The following is a 20,128-nucleotide window of genomic DNA, read 5'->3' as shown; positions in this document are numbered from 1 at the left end:
ATTTGTGGGGACTTCAATGTAGATTCTCTGAAAGAAGGTAATAGGAAAAATGACCTTGAAGTATTACTCGGTTCTTTCAATTTGACACCCGTTATTGATTTTCCTACTCGGCTGGTAAAGGATAGCAGCTCACTGATAGATAACTTCTTTATAGACCAAGATAAGTTTAACCAGATAAATGCTCAGCCTGTTGAGAATGGTCTTTCTGATCATGGTGCACAGCTAGTTACAATATATGACATAGCTCCATTCAGCAATACTAAACAGTCCTCCAAAGTAGTACGTCCAGTCAACAATTTAACAATTGCAAATTTCAGGGAAAGCCTACAGCAGTTAGACTGGGATGAGGTGTACCGTGAACCTGATGCCAATTTAAAATATAATTTATTTCATGACATTTTTGTAAATGCATTTGAAAACTGCTTCCCCAAGAAAATAGTTAAATATACTCGTAAGAAACCTTGTAACAAACCATGGCTTACTAAGGGTATAAAAATATCTTGTAACCGGAAAAGGGAAATGTATCTGACAGCAAGAAAGAGTAGTGACCCAGAAACTATCAAAAATTATAAAAATTACTGTGTTATATTAAGAAAAGTTATTAAAAAATCCAGGAGTATGTGTATCATGTCTGAAATCAGCAACTCTGATAATAAAATTAAAACAATTTGGAATATTATTAAAAGAGAAACAGGTCAACCAAGAGCAGAGGAAGACAGTATTACCATCAAATTGAATGAAAACTTTACGAACAAAAAGTCAGAAGTTGAAAATATTTTTAATAATCATTTTCTAAATGTTGTGGATATAGTAGGATCCAGGTGTTCATTAGAAGATGCTAGGCTGTTAATGGAAGAGGCCACACCTATGTAATTTGATACAATTGAAATCTCACCCACTTCTCCCTCTGAAATTAGGAAAATAATAAACTTGCTTAAAAGCAAAAACTCGCATGGAATTGATGGCATTTCCAGCAAAATACTAAAAGCTTGTTCTCAACAGATAAGTAAGATTCTCAGCCACCTGTGTAATAGCTCTCTGGAACAGGGCATTTTCCCTGATAGACTGAAATATGCTATTGTTATAACTTTGTATAAAAAGGGGGATAGATCTGATGTCAACAATTACCGTCCAATCTCCCTTCTAACAGCTTTATCCAAAATTTTTGAGAAAGTTATGTATTCAAGAGTAGCTTCACATATCTGTAAAAATGAAGTACTAACAAAATGTCAGTTTGGTTTCCAGAAAGGTTTTTCAACAGAAAATGCCATATATGCTTTCACCAGTCAAATTTTGAATGATCTGAGTAACCGAACACCACCCATTGGGATTTTTTGTGATCTCTCAAAGGCTTTTGATTGTGTAAATCATGAAATTCTGCTAGACAAGCTCAAGTATTGTGGCATGAGTGGGACAGTGCACAAATGGTTTAATTCGTACCTAACTAGAAGAGTGCAGAAAGTTGAAATAAGTAGTTCTCGTAACATGCAAAGATCAGCACATTCCTCAAACTGGGGAACTATCAAGAATGGGGTTCCACAAGGGTCAGTCTTGGGTCCTTTGTTGTTCTTATTATATATTAATGACTTGCCATTCTATATTCATGAAGAGGCAAAGTTAGTTCTCTTCGCTGATGATACAAGTATAGTAATCACACCTGACAAACAAGAATTAACTGATGAAATTGTCAATACTGTATTTCAGAAAATTACTAAGTGGTTCCTTGTAAACGGACTCTCACTGAATTTTGATAAGACACAGTACATACAGTTCCGTACAGTGAATGGTATGACGCCATTAATAAATATAGACCTTAATCAGAAGCATATAGCTAAGGTAGAATATTCCAAATTTTTAGGTATGTCCATTGATGAGAGATTAAATTGGAAGAAACACATTGATGATCTGCTGAAACGTTTGAGTTCAGCTACTTATGCAATAAGGGTCATTGCAAATTTTGGTGATAAACATCTTAGTAAATTAGCTTACTACGCCTATTTTCACTCATTGCTTTCATATGGCGTCATATTTTGGGGTAATTCATCACTGAGGAATAAAGTATTTATTGCACAAAAGCGTGTAATCAGAATAATAGCTGGAGTCCACCCAAGATCATCCTGCAGACATTTATTTAAGGATCTAGGGATATTCACAGTAGCTTCTCAGCATATATACTCTCTTATAAAATTTGTTATTAACAACCAAACCCAATTCAAAAGTAATAGCAGTGTGCATAACTACAATACTAGGAGAAAGGACGATCTTCACTATTCAAGATTAAATCTAACTTTGGCACAGAAAGGGGTGAATTATACTGGCACTAAAGTCTTTGGTCACTTACCAAATAGTATCAAAAGTCTGACAGATAACCAACAAGTATTTAAGAAGAAATTAAAAGAATTTCTGAATGACAACTCCTTCTACTACATAGAGGAATTTTTAGATACAAATTAAGAAAAAAAATAAAAAAAAAAATAAAATAAAAAATAAAGAAAAACAAAAAAAAACACAAAAAATAAAGTTGTTGTATTAACTTAAGTATGTTGTTAAATTAACCTAATTATGTCATGTACTGGAAAATTCGACTCGTTCCACATCATTACGAAATATCGTATTCATGATCCATGGAACTAGTATTAATCTAATCTAATCTAATCTAATCTACCTTCCTCTTAAAGAAGTAGTTGTGTGACAGGATACAGTTAGTAAGGTGTGTGAGGAATGAGATAATGGGTTTTGAGTCTGAAGGATGTTGGGAAAGGTAGTGTTTGAGAGCAGCACAGTCATGGGAATAGGGGATGCTGGAGTACAGTGAGGTGGCATCAGCAATGACAAGTAGGGATCCAGGATCTAAAGGGATGGGGTTGATGGATAGTCAGTGAGGAAAGTGGTTAGTATCTTTGATGTGAGAGGTTACGTTTGGGCCAATGGGTTGGAGGCATTTGCCAACAACAGCGGATATACTTTCAGTAATAGCACAATAACCAGCTACAATGGGTGTCCAGGATTTCTGGGTTTATGGATTTTGGGGAGCATGTAGAATGTGGGTGTGGGGTGCTGCTGCCTTGAGGAGGGTCATGGACCGGGGGGAGGTTCTGGGATGGGCCTCTGAAGATTTCAGTAGGAACAGGAGATTATGTTGAACCATTGAGATTGGATCATTCTGGTAGAGTTTGTCAGTGGAGAAGTAAGATGGTGAGAGCCTTCTATCAAGTAGCCACTGTGAATAATCATAACAGTGGTGGAACCTTTGTCTTTATGGAGGAGGATTAGATCAGGATCTAGTTTAAGGTTGTCTATGGTCATCCTTTCTTATGTTGAAAGGTTAGTGTTTTTAGGAAGAGACCTGTGGAAGGATGGTGAATCTAAGGTGGAGGTAAGGAATTCCTGTAATTTGACCAGGGTTTGGGAAGGGGAGAAGATCACAGTTGGATAGGCTTTCATGTGGTCATCTTCTGCATAATTTCCAATTTCCCACTATCTAGTATGCATAACACAGAGCTCAGCCCCTTCCAATCACTTATTTTCTATTCACTTGACTACTGAAATCAATTTTTGATATCAGCCTAGACTTGTGAATAACTAATAATTTTAGAGACTTGACCCAACAAGTAAATTCAAATTAATTATCAACTGAAGTTTATAGTATATAGTAGGGAGCTGTTTTAGTGGCACATTAACACTTGGTAAAACACCATAAAATATTTTTAGATGTTGTTCTTTTCCTACTACAAGTATGCATTCATTCTCTCTCTCTCTCTCTCTACACACACACACACACACACACACACACACGCACACACACACACACACACACAAACACAGAGAGAGAGAGAGAGAGAGAGAGAGATGGCAGGAGAGAGAGAGAGAGAGAGAGAATCTAATGCCATAGTGACACTGGCTGTTTATGAATGGTTCTCTGAGCAGAAAAATCAAGCAGTAGAGGAAGAATAAGGGGAACTGTGATGGGAGATGACTGGCTGGGCAATCAGTGACACACAGCAAAATGAGGATTAATTATTACAATAATCACAAAACTGGTTGGATGAAGACTGACAGATTGCATGCCATGCAAAGGGAAATGGTCCCTGCCTGGAAATGACTAACAGCAGTGTTGACCATAGTAAATATGTTACACACTTCTAGCTTAAGTTACAGTGGTACTATATCACCTGGGGCAAAACATATAACATTTTTGTAGCTTCTGGCGTTGTCTGACATTCTTGCTAGAGAGAATAGTAAGCAGAAATGGGATCTCAAATTCCTGGATTAAAGACTAAAGTTGACACCATCTACACACCTATGATCTTACACATCAGCAATACATATGAGGTGCAGGTTTTTGAGAAGAGTCATCAGACACATACACATAACTACAGGACTCTTTTAGGGTTGTAAAATTGTTGACACTAACTTTGTACTGCCACAGTCTGAGGTAAGGTCAAATTTAGCTATGATTTGTAATTCAGTTATTGGAAGATGAAATTCTTGGAGTCAGCATTCATTTATGGAAACAACCACAACTGCAATATGTCAAGGTAAGAGGTACCTGTCACAGTCTTCATGACCCATAGTTTTATTTGTGACATTGTACAGGAGTTATTAACCTTCAGTGAATCTGATTCATGTACCACAATTTCATGAGCATTTTTAGAGCCTCACAAACTTGCATTGTGATAGTTTACTTTTCCAGATATGTGGGAGGTTGCTTTGTCACTAAACATCAGCTTGGAGGTGAAATGTTATCCTCATCTGCTTCCTGCAATGTGATGCAAAATTGAAGGTGCCACCCATAACCTTCCAGTTCTAATTGCTGCAAGAGAAAGGTGAAGAACCTTAACTCATGACATGCATGATTTCAGAGATCACATGTCCATAAAGTTCACAGGTCTGCTTATAGATAGCACCTGGTTGAAACCATGGCAATCTCTAGTGAGCTGCCAAAGAAACAGTATTATTTAAGTGATCACAAATGAGTGTTAACCTTTTCTGTAACTTGATTTACTATAGCTCAATCAATGCATTCTGTTACACTCAACCTGTACCTCATTGTATCTCACATGTTGTCCTATAAAGTACTGTGTTCCATAAATCATGTTTGTTCTTGCTACAACAAAAGGAAATGTTGGAAGATTAGTGTTTAATGTCTCGCTGACAACCAGGACATTAGAGGCAGAGCAGAATCTCAGACTGAGAAAGAATGAGGAAGGAAATCAGTCATGCCCTTTCAAAGGAACCGTCGCAGCATTTACCTTAAGTGATTTAGGGAAATCATGGAAAATCTATATCTGGATGGTGAGATGGGGATTTGAACTGTCACTCTTCCGAATCAGAGTCCAGTGTGCTAACCACTACACCACCTTGCTCAGTTTGTTGCACAAGCTGTGGACAGTGTGGTTTGAAATATAACTGCCAATGCCAAATTTTTCACACAGTTTGCTGCAGTATTTTGAATTTATGGACTACACAGACCACTGATGTTTTTGAACTGCACATGAAACTTTTTCTCACCCTCTCCATGATTGCATCTGGCACACTTGGTCATCCAGTACTTTTCTGTTTACAGAGACAACCAGTGTCCACTAATGCTTTGTTGACATTGTTATTCTTTACCATAATTCCTTCTGAATGCACTCTGCACTGTTAACAACAGATAAACATCTCATATATTCCAACACATAAGAACTCTTTCCTCACTTTGTCACCATTTTGTCAAGGCAGTGCTCTCATAATGCCAACTGGTAGGCAGAATGCAAACTCAGTGAGTTTATGGTCCTATCCATGCATCAGTCAAGTTCATACATGTAATACACTGGAAAATACAGAACTCTGAAAATGAATAAATTGTTTACAGTAGCCCTATATAGGTGTTTTGCAACACAGCTCTCTTTGTTAATCAATGAGACAATAAGGCAGTACATAGCAGTGTTCTGGTTGATAATTTCTGCATTATAACGTAGACAAAAATGTACAAGTTTCATGGACCATCAGATCTGCTTTGTGATTAGATTGAGAATTTTTATCTAATATAACTCATCATGTCATTCTTAATGAGAAGAAGTTATCAGAGATGAAATTAACTTTGGATGTATCTCTAGATAGTATCAAGGTCAGTCACAGTTACAATAAATATACAGTAAATGATGTGGTGGATAACTTAGGAAGCTCCACAAGGCTGTTAATAGACTGTGCTGTTCCTGTTGCATATATATGGAAGTTATAAGGCCAGAAAATTTTAATGGATTGCATGGAGAGCTAAGTAGGATAGACATTTAGTGCAAGTACTGGCAGGTGACCCTTTAATTCAAAAAAATCATATGATGTATGATGTATTGTGCATCGGTAGAAAGATTCATTGATGTTCAGTTACATGATTAGCAATCAATTACTGAAAGCAGCCCCAATTGTAAAAGATCGAAGAGTATATGTTTGGAATAATTTAAAGTAGAACAATCACACAAAACCATCTGTTTAAAAGGCAGATGTCAGACTGGGATTCAGTGGAAAAAATTTTCGGAAATGTATTTCACTCTGAAAGTGGTAGCTTATGAAAATCCCATTCATTACATTCTCGAATATTTTGTTAGGTCAAGAATGGAACAAAGAAAGGTCACCATAACAGTAACACATGAAGTACCTTTCACTAGAAACTGTAAGGCAGATTGCATAGTATAAGTGTAGATAAGATGGAGGTAGACTGGTAAAGACTAGTGCTAGCAAACTTGGACAGAGGAGGATGGGAGGGAGAGGGGGAGAAGGAGTGAGGAGTCCTATGTCAAGACAGTGTAGGGATGGTCTGCTGGTGCTACATGATGGCTGGGGAAAAGGTAAGGGCATGCAGTATGAAGGGAGTAGGTGAAAATGGTGATCAGAGTAGATTTAGCGTAGAGGATTATGGTACACAGCAATTCCCACTTGCACAGTTCAGAAGTGTTGATGCTGAATGCTGAAGACAGGAAAGAGGGGGGAGAGGGAATCCTATTCATTAATTTTATTTATTTACATGTCGAGAAGTTCCGTAGGACCAAATTGAGGAGCAAATCTCCAAGATCATATAACATGTCAGTACATGAAATTACAGCATATAACTAATAACAGATAAAAAAAAAATGTTTATGAACCCGAAAAAAGTCAGTCCATAAGTATAAGTAAATGCAATAAACAATACAACAAGAATCAGTTTAATTTTTCAAGGAACTCCTCAACAGAATAGAAGGAGTGACCCACGAGGAAACTCTTCAGTTTCAATTTGAAAGCACGTGAATTCGAGTGGCAGCTTATTGGATATAGATGCAGTAGTATACTGCACATCTTTCTGCGTAAGAGTTAAGGAAGTCCGATCCAAATGTAGGTTTGATTTCTGCCGAGTATTAACTGAGTGAAAGCTGTTTATTCTTGGGAATAAGCTAATATTGTTAACAAGGAATGAGAGTAAGGAATATATATATTGAGAGACCAGTGTCAAGATACCCAGACTCATGAACAGGGGTCAACAAGAGGTTCGTGGACTTTCACCACTTATTGTCTGAACTGCCCATTTCTGAGCCAAAAATATCCTTTTAGAATGTGGAGAGTTACCCCAAAATATAATGCCATATAACATAAGTGAATGAAAATGACCAAAGTAGACTAATTTTCATATTGAATGATCACTCACTGCAGGTATCATTTGAACAGTAAAAATGGCAGCATTAAGTCTTTGAACAAGATCCTGAATGTGGGCTTTCCATGACAGTTTTCTATCCATCTGAACACCTAGAAATTTGAACTGTTCAGTTTCACTAATCATTTTGCCCATTCTGTGAAAATAAAATGTCAGGCTTTGTTGCATTGTCTGTTAGAAACTGTAATACTGAGTCTTACTGCGATTTAGCATTAGTTTATTTTCTACAAGCCATGAACTTATGTCATGAACTGCACTATTTGAAACTGGGTTAATGTTGCACACACCATCCTTTACTACCAAGCTAGTGTCATCAGCAAACAGAAATATTTTATGGTTATCCATAATACTAGAGGGTATACCATTTATATAAATAAGGAACATGAGTGGCCCCAACACCGATCCCTGGGGCACTCCCCACTTGACTGTACCTCACTCACAGCCCACATCACAGCCATTCACAACATTGTGAATAATGATCTTTTGCTGTTTGTTGCTAAAGTAAGAGGTGAACCAATTGTGAGCTACTCCTCCAACTTCTGGAGCAATATTTTGTGATCAACACAATCAAACGCCTTAGCTAAATTAAAAAAAAATATGCCTAACGTTCGAAACCTTTTGTTTAACCCATCCAGTACCTCACACAGAAAAGAGAATATAGCTTTTTCAGTTGTTAAATGACTGCTAAAACCGAAATGTACATTTGATAGCAAATCGTGTGATATAAAATGATCAATTATCCTTACATACACAGCCCTTTCAATAACTTTAGCGAACACTGATGGCATAGAAATAGGTATAAAATTGTCTACATTATCCTTTTCTCCCTTTATATAAAGTGGCTATACAACTGAGTACTTTAATTGTTCAGGAAACCGACCATTCCTAAAAGAAGAATTACAAATAAGGCTAAATACAAGGCTAACATGTGCAGCACAATACTTTAATATTCTGCTAGGCATTCCATCATATCCATGAGAGTCCTTAGTCTTCAGTGATTTAATTACTGATTCAATTTCCCCCTTATCTGTATCACAGAGGAGTATTTCAGGCATCAATCTTGGAAAGACATTTGTCAAGACAGTTATATGATCCCTGTAGAGACTAAATTTTTATTTAATTCACCAACAATGCTCAGTAAATGATTAAATATTTTTACTATGAAATGACTTTATATCGTCGACCTTGTGCTGCTTACTAGGCACTTCCTTCACAACTGACCATATGCTTTTAATTTTATCCTGTGATTTAGCTAGTCTATTTGGATACCACATGCTCTTTGCCTCCCTCATGACATTTTTAAACACCTCACAATATTGTTTTTAATGGGCTACTTTAGATTTATTGTGACTACTTCTAACATTTTGATATAATTCCTATTTTGTTCTACATGCTATCATTATCCCACTAGTCAGCCACTTGGGCTGCCCATTACTGCTTGTACCCCATTCAGGATGTTGTAATGGAAAGCAACTCTCAAAGAGCATGTAAAATGTGTTAAGGAAAGCACTATATTTATCATCTATGTTATCGGCACTATAAATATCTTGCCACTCTCATTCCTTGACAAGGTTTAAAAACTCTCTATTGCTGTTGGATTAACTTTCCTACATAATTTGTAATTACATGTGATATTTGTTTCAGTACAGAAGCCTTTTCGTGTTTAAATTTGTGCATCATGGTCTGAAAGGCCATTCACCCTTTTAGTAACAGGATGCCCATCTAGCAATGAAGAATGAATAAAAATATTGTCTGTGGCTGTGCTTCTGTTCCCCTGCACCCTAGATGGAAAAAACACAGTCTGCATCAGATCATATGAATTTAGCAGATCTACCAACATCCTTTTTCCTGCATCATCATATAAAAAATTTATATTGAAGTCATCACATATAACTAATGTCTGGTACTTCCTGCAAAGTGAATCCAGACCCCTCTCTAGCTTGAGCAGAAATGATCTGAAGTCACTAACACTGAAGAAACTACGGAAGTCATTGAGGTTCACTGTACACCACGTCAGAAAGCAGATGGCTAAGTCAGAAAGCAGATGGCTAACACGGAATTCATGAGTGACCATTCATGCAGTTAAAATCATGGTTAGTAGTCATATCCATAAATCCAGCACAGCTTCCACATGATACGTTAGTTTTCCTGTCTGAAAATATTGTTTTATGATCAGTGGTGTCAAAGGTCATCACTAAGTGTAAGGAAACATCAATCAAAAAGTATCCTTTTACAAATGCTTCAATAATATCTTTTGTAAGGTCTATACCTTCAGTAAAGCCAAACTGTGCTTTACTATGAATACCAAATTACACATAATTTATTGCTTTGACACTACTAATGACGTTATTTTTCAGAGTGATAGCAGTGCAAATTGTTTCCAGTTTTCTGTGTCTCAGACATTCGTTTTCTTGGGAATAGACAAAATGATTGCCTATTTTAGATACTCTGCAAAGCAGTAATTGTTGTTGCTGTGTTATTCAGTACAATGACTGTTTTGATGTAGCTCTCTGCATTAGTCTATCCTGCAAAAGCCACTTCATTTCTGCATAGCTACATGAATTGTACATGTATCTGAACCTGCTTACTGCAGTCAACCTCTAGTCTCCATCTATAATTTCCAGCAAATTGACAATTTCTTGATGCCTCAAGATGTATCTTGTCAACTGACCCCTTCCTTTAGTCAAGTTGTGTCATAAATTTCTTTTCTCCCCAGTGAGATTCAGCACCTCCACATTAGTTATCTGATTCATGCATCCAATCTTCAGCATACTCCTGCAGCACTAAATTTCAAAATTTTATATTCTTTCCTTGTCTCAACTGTTTATCATGTCAATTTTGTACAAGGCTACATGCCCACCAACCAGAGAAATACCTTCAAGAAAAGCCTTCCTAGTATTTAAACTTACATTTGGTATCACAAATATATCTTTTTCAGCAATGCTTTTCTCATTATTGACACTCTGCAGTTCATATCCTACCTTCTTTAACCACTGTTAAGTACTTTGTTGCCCAAAGGACAAAACTTATCAACTACTTTTAGTGTATCATTTGTATTGTAAGATATTGTATTACACCACAGACCTAGTAACACAGAGAGGCTTCGTCCCACTGTATCTCTCAGTGGTTCACAGCCTCACAACAGGCTACAGCAGTCCAGTCACCCCCATTGCCACCACACACTGAAGCCAGGGTTATTATACGGTTCAGCCCCCAGTGGATCCCACCCAGGAACGTCTCATACCAGATGAGCGTAGCCCCAAATGTTTGCGTGGTAGAATAATTATGGTGTATGTGTATGTGGAAACAGTGTTTGCACAGCAATCTCCGACACAAAAGTGGATGGAAAACTGCCTTAAAAACCATCCACAGACTGTCTGATCCACCGAATCTCAACACTAAACCACTGGTCGGATTTGTGCTGGGGAACGGTAACCCTTCCCACTCGGGAAGCAGTGCATTAGACAGCGTGGCTAGATGGGTGGGCTAGTGTCTCATTTACTTGAATAATTCCCTCAGAAATAAATGATTTAACCCTGGACCTGGTGAGCCTATGTTTAAAGTGTGCTAGCCACAAAAATTACTGTCTTCTAGCACTCCATTCTTGTTTTACAATTGGGAACTTGTACCTATTCCATCAGTACTGTTTCAGCTATCATAGTGATAAGCTGTTTTTTCATACCTCCAAGTGAGCAGAAATACTATAAAATAAACAGTGAGCTAGGTGAGAAAAAATTTACAATCTGTGCAAGAAAATGAGACAGATTCCAAACTAGCAGCACAATCCCACACATAGTCAGTTATCTATGAGATAATTAGTAATCAAATAAGCAATTGGCAGGGTTTTGATGCAACTGCACTGTCTTTTTTATGCACCATGTAGGTCATTAGTACAGTGTAACACTTGCATGTGGCAACAGAGTGATCTAAGGAAAGTCTGTTTTATTGTTGTTTAATTAAACAGCAATAAAGCTCATATAATGTAAGTTCCTTTTATCACCTTTTAATTAAACTAAGATTAAACAGTGATTTTGCTCATACATGTTTACTTTGGTAACATAACAACAGTTATTCTTTACAGGTATACAAAGTAAGCTGCGCAACTGCTCATGTTACAAAAAAAAAGGCATACCCGCTTGAGGTTTAATTCAACTGCATTACATTATCCTTGTTTTACTTTTGTTGACGTTCATCTTACTTATTTTCAGGACACTCTAAAATCCATTCATCTACCCTTTAAAGGCCTTTTCCCTCTCTGACAGAATTACTAAGTCACTGGAAAATCTCAACGTTTTAAATTTTTATCCTTGAACTTTAATTCCATTTCTAAATGTCTTCTTGGTTTCCTTCACAGATCACTTATTGTAAAGAGTGAATAACATATGGGATAGGCCTCCATCCTATGACACTCTCTTCTCAACCTCCTCAACATGCCCTTGTCTTTTAAACTACCATCTGGTTTCTGTACAGGTTGCAGATAACATTTTGTTCCCTGTTTTTTATCTGTGTTACCTTTATACCTGCTACCCTCAGAATTTCAAAGAGTGTATTCCACTCAACACTGTAAAAAGCCATCTCTACATCTACAACTACTATCAACAGTGATTTGCCTTTCTTCAGTCTGCCTTCTAAGTGAAATGTTTGGATCAGTATTGCTTTGTGTGTTTTTACATTTCTCCAGAGCCCAATGTTTGGATCAGTATTACTTTGTGTGTTTTTCAATTCTCCAGAACCCAGACAGATCTCCCCAAGATCAGCCTCTACCATTTCTCCCAATCTGCTGTTGATACTTCATGTCAGGATTTTGTAAACACACTTTACTAATCTCATTCTCTGGTAATATTCACACCTGTCAGCACCTACCTTGTTTGTAATTGAAACTATCACATTTATCTTGAAGTGTAAGGGCATTTCAGCTGCCTCGTATATGCTGCATACTAGACACAATAGTTTCGGGATTTTCTGAACAGCCTTAGTAAATCTAAAGGACTGTCATCTATTCCAGGGAATTTGTACAACTTAGATATGTCAGTGCTCTGTCAAGCTTTTCTCACAGTGTCACATATCCCATCTCATCTACATCTACTTCCTCTATTCCCTCTTCCTTTCCTACAACAATGTCTTCAGTTCATTATTCTCATACAGCTATTTTATATTAAGAAGTGTGTACAAGATTTAAGAGGAATTTTATAATTTTGTGTGATGTATTAGTGTGGTTTGCAATATTTTCTTGTGCTTATTTTGAGAAACATGTCTACAAAGTATCTATAAGTATTATGCATATCACATTTTAGTTTTGTGTCAATCGCCAAAAGGTTAAACATGTGTTTTGGCAGTACCAGCTACTATGCTAGTAACACCCTCTTATCATCCAAAATAAGCAGACCATCCTCCAAGGGTGCCAAAAAAGATGATTTGTAGTACCTATCACTTGAGTTTTGAGGACTTGTCAGTTGGTTAACAACTGAAGCACTGCAATACAACTAGACATTTTTTTATTAATAATTTTTGGGCACACAACTTCATAGAAACTTTTCTACAAATATTTACATGAAAGATACTATAAAGAATAATTCTAAAATTAACAATCATTGTGTTCAAGATAAAGCCAACAGTCAGCGAAAGTTCATTCAAGACAATGCAAACAGACGTGACAGTGGTGTACAGTGCTAGTAGCCACATGTATACTCCTGCACTGATGACACAGCCACAGTTTTTTCCAACATTGTTGATACAAATGAATATGATCTCATGTGCTGTATTATATCTTTTATATACACAAATGCTCTCATTTAATTGAATGTTTGTACTTCTTTTGATACGCAGCCAGCACAGTTGAAATTAAAAATATTACTTTCTTGTTATGCAAATATACTAACCAAAATGCAATAATTATGTTTATATTATCCCCAAGTGGCATATAGCATCTATATATAATAACTACACTAAGTACAGTGTGCAAATTAAGAAAACATTTCTTCACTCCTTACAAATATTATATTCTGTCCGTGTACAAACATGTACTACATCACATCTACATCAATAAACATACACCACAAGCCACTATAGGCATGGTGGAGGGCATCCTGTACAACCACTAGCCATTTTCTTCCTGTTACACTCACAAACAGAGTGAGGGAAAAGTGTCTATCTATATGCCTCCATACGAGCCCAAATTTTTTGTATCTTATCTTCATGGTCCTTAGACAAAAGTGTGTTGGTCACATTAGAATTGTTCTGTTGACTGCTTCAAATGTCCATTCTCTAAATTTGCTCAATATTGTTCCTTGAAAATAATGCCACCTTCCTTCCAGAGATTCCCATTTGATGATGATGATGATGTTTGGATTGTGGGGCGCTCAACTGCGCAGTTATCAGCGCCCTGAATCACTTCTATGTCTCCCTTTAATCCAACCTGGTGCAGATTCCAAACAACTGAGCAGTACTCAAGAATAGGTTGCACCAGTATCATATATGCAGTCTTCTTTAATGATGAACCACATTTTCCCAAATTTCTCCCGATAAACCAAAGTCGACCATTTACCTTCCTTACTGCAACTCTCACAGCCTCATTCCATTTCATATTGCTTTGTAAAGTTATGCCCAGATATTTAAATGACATAACTGTGTCAAGGTGGACACAAGTGATGTATCGGAACATTACAGGTTTGTTCTTCCTGCTCATCTGCATTAACTTACATTTTTCTAAATTTAGAGCTAACTGCCACTCATCACAGCAACTGGCAGTTTTGTCTAAGTCATCTTGTATACTCCTAAATCACTCATTCTTAATACCTCCCTATACAATGCAGCATCATCAGCAAAAAACTGCAGACTGCTGACAACCCTGTCTGCCAGATTACCTCAATATACAGAAAACAACAGTGGTCCTCTCACACTCTCCTGGGGTCTGCAGTGGGGCATTATGTCAAATGTTTTTTGGGAATCTAGAAATATGGAATCTGCCTTTTGCCGTTCATCCATAGGCCACAGTATTACATGTGAGAAAAGGGGACGCTGAGTTTTAGATGAGCAGTGCTTTATAAAACCATGCTGATTCATGGACAGAAGCTTTTAGGTCTCTAGGAAATTTATTGTATTCAAACTGAGAATATGTTCAGGAATTCTGTAGCAAACTGATCTTAAGACTATTGGTCTGTAATTTTGCATTTTCTTTCTTTTACCCACCTTATACAGGAGTCACACACACTTTTTCCCAATCACTTGGGACTTTGTGTTGCGTCAGAGTTTCATGATAAATGCACACTAAGTATGGAACCAGTGTCATAGAGTACTCATTGTAAAACTGAATTAGGATTCCATCCCAACCTGACAACTTATTTCTTTTCAATTCTTTCAAAAGTTCCTCTACATCAGGGATGCTTACTACTGTGTCATCTGCTTAGAGCCTGTTCGGTGGTCAAATGACAATACATCTCAATAATTCTCCTGAGAGAATGATTTCTTAGATGTGAGATTTAAAACTTCAACTTTCATTTGGCAATCTTCAACTGCCACATCAGACTGATTAATGAGTGACTGGATGGAAGTCTTAAGACATGCTTAGCAATTTTATATAGGAGCAGAATTTTCTAAGGTTCTTGGAGAGATCTTTTGCTGAGGTATGATGATGGTAGTTCTTGTATGCTTTGCACAAATATCTTCTCAAAGAGACACAGATCTCTACAACATTTGCCTGTCATCATTTGCACATTATCTTTTGAATCAACAGTGCGACATCCTTTGCTTCTTCAGCATTTTGCAAATTTCACTGTTAAACCATTATACATCTTTTCCATCCTTAATCTACTCACTACACACTTACTTCTCCATACCACAATTTACAATCTGTTTTGAATTTTCCCATAATTTCTCTGCGTCCATCATACTGGATCTAAGTGCTGTCAATTCACTGTCTAAGTGAAATGCTAGCAACTGCTTATCTTCTCTTTCCAGCAGAAACACTCTCCTTTCCTTTTTGGCTGATATATTAGGTTTTGTAATTGTAGTTGATATGATGACATCATGATCACTAATCCCCATCTCTTTAGTGATGTCATCAATAAGGTTCAGCCTGTTTGCATCTACAAGGTCTAAGATATTTCCACTGTGTGTGTGCTGCCAATCCAGCTGCTCAAGACAATTTTCAGAAAACATGTTCAAAAGCACTTTGCAAGAGTGCCTGTCTGTACCCCCTGCAACAAATCCAAAGATGTCCCAGTCCATAATCAGTAGGTTAAAGTCATCTTCAACTAGTATTACATTATCTGAGGTATTTACACAATAGTGATCGAAGACTTTCTTTGAATAACCCTAGAATAACTCTAGAATTGGCTGGTAAAAACATCCAACAATTACTTCAGTTTCACCTAGACCTGTTGTACGCAACCAAGTAACTTCACAGTCATACTCAATTTTGACCTCAATAGAGATAATATTTTTGTCAACTGCAGTGAACACTCCCCCTTCTATGGCATATAATCTGTCTTTCTGATATATGTTCCAAGACTCACCACCTTAAAACCCTCATGTGCACTCAACAGTACTCTGCTAGCCAAGTAGCTGATTCATTTGTGCAGTGTGCCCCTGACCTATCAAGAGGAGTACTATGATTCTCCACCTAACAATACAGGTAGAGAAATCTGTAGCCAAGACCATTATAGAGTTGACAAAGCATTGGGTTGAGACTTTCCCCACAGCTCCAATCCAAAGGACCCCCATCAGCTCTGAGAATAATGATGCAAACTGTGACCTCTGCTTGTGCACCGATTATGAGGCCAGCAGTCTTCACCACGTCTGCTAGCTTCCAGTATAAACTGAGAATGGTCTCAGAACCCATGCAACAGGTGTCCCATGCAACAGGTGTCAATGGTGCCAATATGAGCCACAACTTGTAGATGACTGCACCCTGTACACTTGATAGCTGCAGGCAAGGCCTCCTCCACACTTCAGATGAGACCCCCAGCAGACATACCAAGTGCACATTAGGTTTCCTTCCAACTCTGAACACTATTTTCCTAAAGGGCTCCATAACATGCCTAGCACTGGAGCTCCTGATAACTAAAAAACCCCTACTCATATCTGTCTGCTTGGACCCTGCTGAAGGAATGGCCACCTGCTCACTCAACAGTGTGAATAGGTGAGGCCAGATGGCCAGCCTCCACATTGGCCCTCTGCTTTGAGTGACGTGAACACAATATCAACTGCCACTCAACCTAATGTGAGTGCAAATCCTCCACATTGAGTACACAAAGAGGTGCCTTGGCAGCATGGCCTGTGGGTGAAACAAGCCACACCTGGGGGGTCCCATGCAATGCACCAGATTCTCTGCCATTATTACACCCCAAGGCAGCAGCCTGAAGATAGCAGAGCATAGCGAAAAGTGCATTAGCTGTTCATCAACTGCTGCCAGCTCCTTCTGCTTCGAACACGGCATGCAAACATGCTATCCATCCTAGCAAGACTAACTCAAGAAGTGGACAATAAATACAGACAGAAACTTAGGTACATAAGCTGTTACTCTCATGAGGTGCACCAATGGGCACTGAGGCATTAATGAGCTGTTCAGAAGAAATGAAAACTGTGTTACAGATTGCCTGAATTTACACTTACTGTTGAAAACCTGAGATTAAACACCACAAACAGAAAATAAATATACTACTAAAAAACACAGGAAAAGTTAAAAACATAACTTGCCACTCTGGAGATGTGAACAGGCGACAGCTGAGGGCCTGACTGACTGGCTTACTGAACAAACAGGCACTTGTCTTTGAAACAAAACACATTGGCAACTACTGCATGACAGATTGAATGAATTTACACTTGCAAAATGTGAGATTAAAACTCATAAATAGAAAAACATGGACAAAATTTAAGTAATGTACTACTTGGAAAACACAAAAAAGCCAAATACATAACCTGCAGTTGTGGAGATGTGAACAGGCAACAGCTAAGCACCTGACTGACTGACTGACTTACTACATAAACAGATGCTTGCCTTCAAAAGTTGCTACCAATTTTAAGGTATTGCTCAAACTTAGCAAATACAAGAAAATTGATCCTATGTACTTCCAGTCCCTATCAGAAATAATGAAGAAATGTCTGAAGTATCCAGTACAACTGCAATAAATGTCAACCATTTAACCCCTACAACAAAAAAATATAGTAAACCAAAAACACAAAACCAAAGACTACAAATTAACTGAGAGGCATATGCTGACAAACTACTGGTAAGCAAATATAAATATACTGAAAGAGAAACATGTATTACATACTTTGCTCAGTATTATATCCATGTGGGTTTATTTCATTTTTTTCGATGCACTGATATCCTTAACACCTAGACACTTCTTATGAAAGAATTCTTTCTAGTAATTCTGCTTACTACCACTTCACATACAATTTTTTCAAAGTCAGGGGTGCCGATAGAGACTACTGGAATCTCATAATGCATGTGCTTTCTTGGATGTCACTTCACTTGCAATGCTTTACTGTCTTTTACCATTCCCTTGCAAGCACTGTAGTGACAACATGTATGACAACATTTAAATGTGGTCTGTGCCAGAACAATTGTCATAGCTGTCCTAGCTACTTGTGATCAAGAGTATATAAAAGAATCTGCTCTGGTCCTTGTCTGAAAAAATAATGACTAAAACATCACACAAGCACAGCGTCCTCTTGGCATAGCCAATCATGTGTACAAAAATAAGCACTTACATCTATCACCACAGCTGAAGCACAGAGCCTATTACAACTTAACTCACTGCTACTGAATATTTTTCATCCAAATAATTCATTTTCTGCAAATACATTAACATCTCACTAGCTTCTTCAGTATCCTCATTTCTGTTTCCCAAATTGTCAGCTTCACTTTGGAAATATTACTTTATATTCTGTACATGCTTAACCCAAATGGCTTCCCTGATGCAATGCATTTTGCTTCTATAACATCCACAAGTGCAGTCTTCATAATTTCAAACCAACCCATATAAAATTATACAAATGCATGGTGTCTGTTCTTTTGGACCTGTCCAAAAGAACAGATACCATGCAGAATCCGCAGCTGCAATACATTATGTGTAAACTGATGGTGATGGGGGAGAAAGGCAAGGAAAGAGAAGGGAGTACTGATGTCAGCTGCATTGGGACATTATGCAGAATCAACAGCAATGAGTGCAAATGTGTACCAGACCAGGTTTTGAACCCAGGGTCACCTGGTTTCTAAGCAAGTGTGTTAACCACTGTGTCATTTGGGACACAGTGTTAGCACAACTGCATGGACTATCTCAGCATGCCTCATGGCTGATCACATTCCCACCAAGCACCACCTATCAGAAATCCCTGAAGATTACCTCCATGCTCACTACTCTGAGATTCCCACAGGTCAGACATACTTGTGCAGCTGCACTGGAGAAGGTGCATCCATTGCCCATCTAGGCAAATCAGTTATATGAATCCATGGTGTAGTGAGCATTGAGGAAATGGACAGAGGCTGCAGATAGGTGGCGCTCGATGGGAATGTAGCTCGGCCATAAGGCAGTCCACAATAATTTTAATTGTAACCTAGTATGTTATATGTAGTATGTTAGTGTGTGTGCTATATGTATGTTATATGTATGCACAACTGGTTCTAAATTGATCTAGCTTGGATACAGTAGTGAGTGACATCACAGAAAGTATTTAATCGGCCATAAGGCAGTCCACAATAATTTTAATTGTAACCTAGTATGTTATATGTAGTATGTTAGTGTGTTATATGTGTGTGTTATATGTATGTTATATGTATGCGCAACTGGTTTTAAATTGATCTAGCTTGGATACAGTAGTGAGTGACATCACAGAAAATATTTAAAGGTGAGTAATGCATGTGGTCTTTGTGCATTAGTCAGACATTGTTGGTCAGTCTATCATGTGGCTGTATGGCCATGTGATAAATTATTATTATTGGACTTCAAATAAAGTTAAACACATTAAGTTTTCAGAGTCCTGGAATAATTTCGTGAATGCAAGTTACAGACTTTAAATTTTTCACTAGACTTAAATTATTTGGCTGTGTTTTTGGTGATAAATTTTGCACAACTGTATAAACTTTAACATTAATGACATTTGTGGCAGACAAGAACAGTAATGATTGCTGCAGCTGATACTTATATTTGTGGGTATTCAGAATAACAGACTTTAACTTTTCATCATGACTGATAGTGGGAAAATGCACTCTAGGTCTTTGAATGTTTGCTGTTGGTTTTCATGAATTACTATGCAGTTAAATGAACTCTTCTTGCACATGTTTCTGTATTTAATGCTCCACTTGCACTATGTACACTAATTATTGTCTAATTGTACATTTTATTTGAAAACACAATATATGTGAGGATATCATTCAAACATTTGTGAAAAGTTTTCTGTAAATATTTATTTCGTACCAAATACGACACTCTGATTTTATCAACATCATGAATCTGACAG

This window comes from Schistocerca piceifrons, chromosome 4, assembly GCF_021461385.2.
Source record: "Schistocerca piceifrons isolate TAMUIC-IGC-003096 chromosome 4, iqSchPice1.1, whole genome shotgun sequence".
NCBI lineage: Eukaryota > Metazoa > Arthropoda > Insecta > Orthoptera > Acrididae > Schistocerca > Schistocerca piceifrons.
This window is presented reverse-complemented; position numbering follows the sequence as displayed.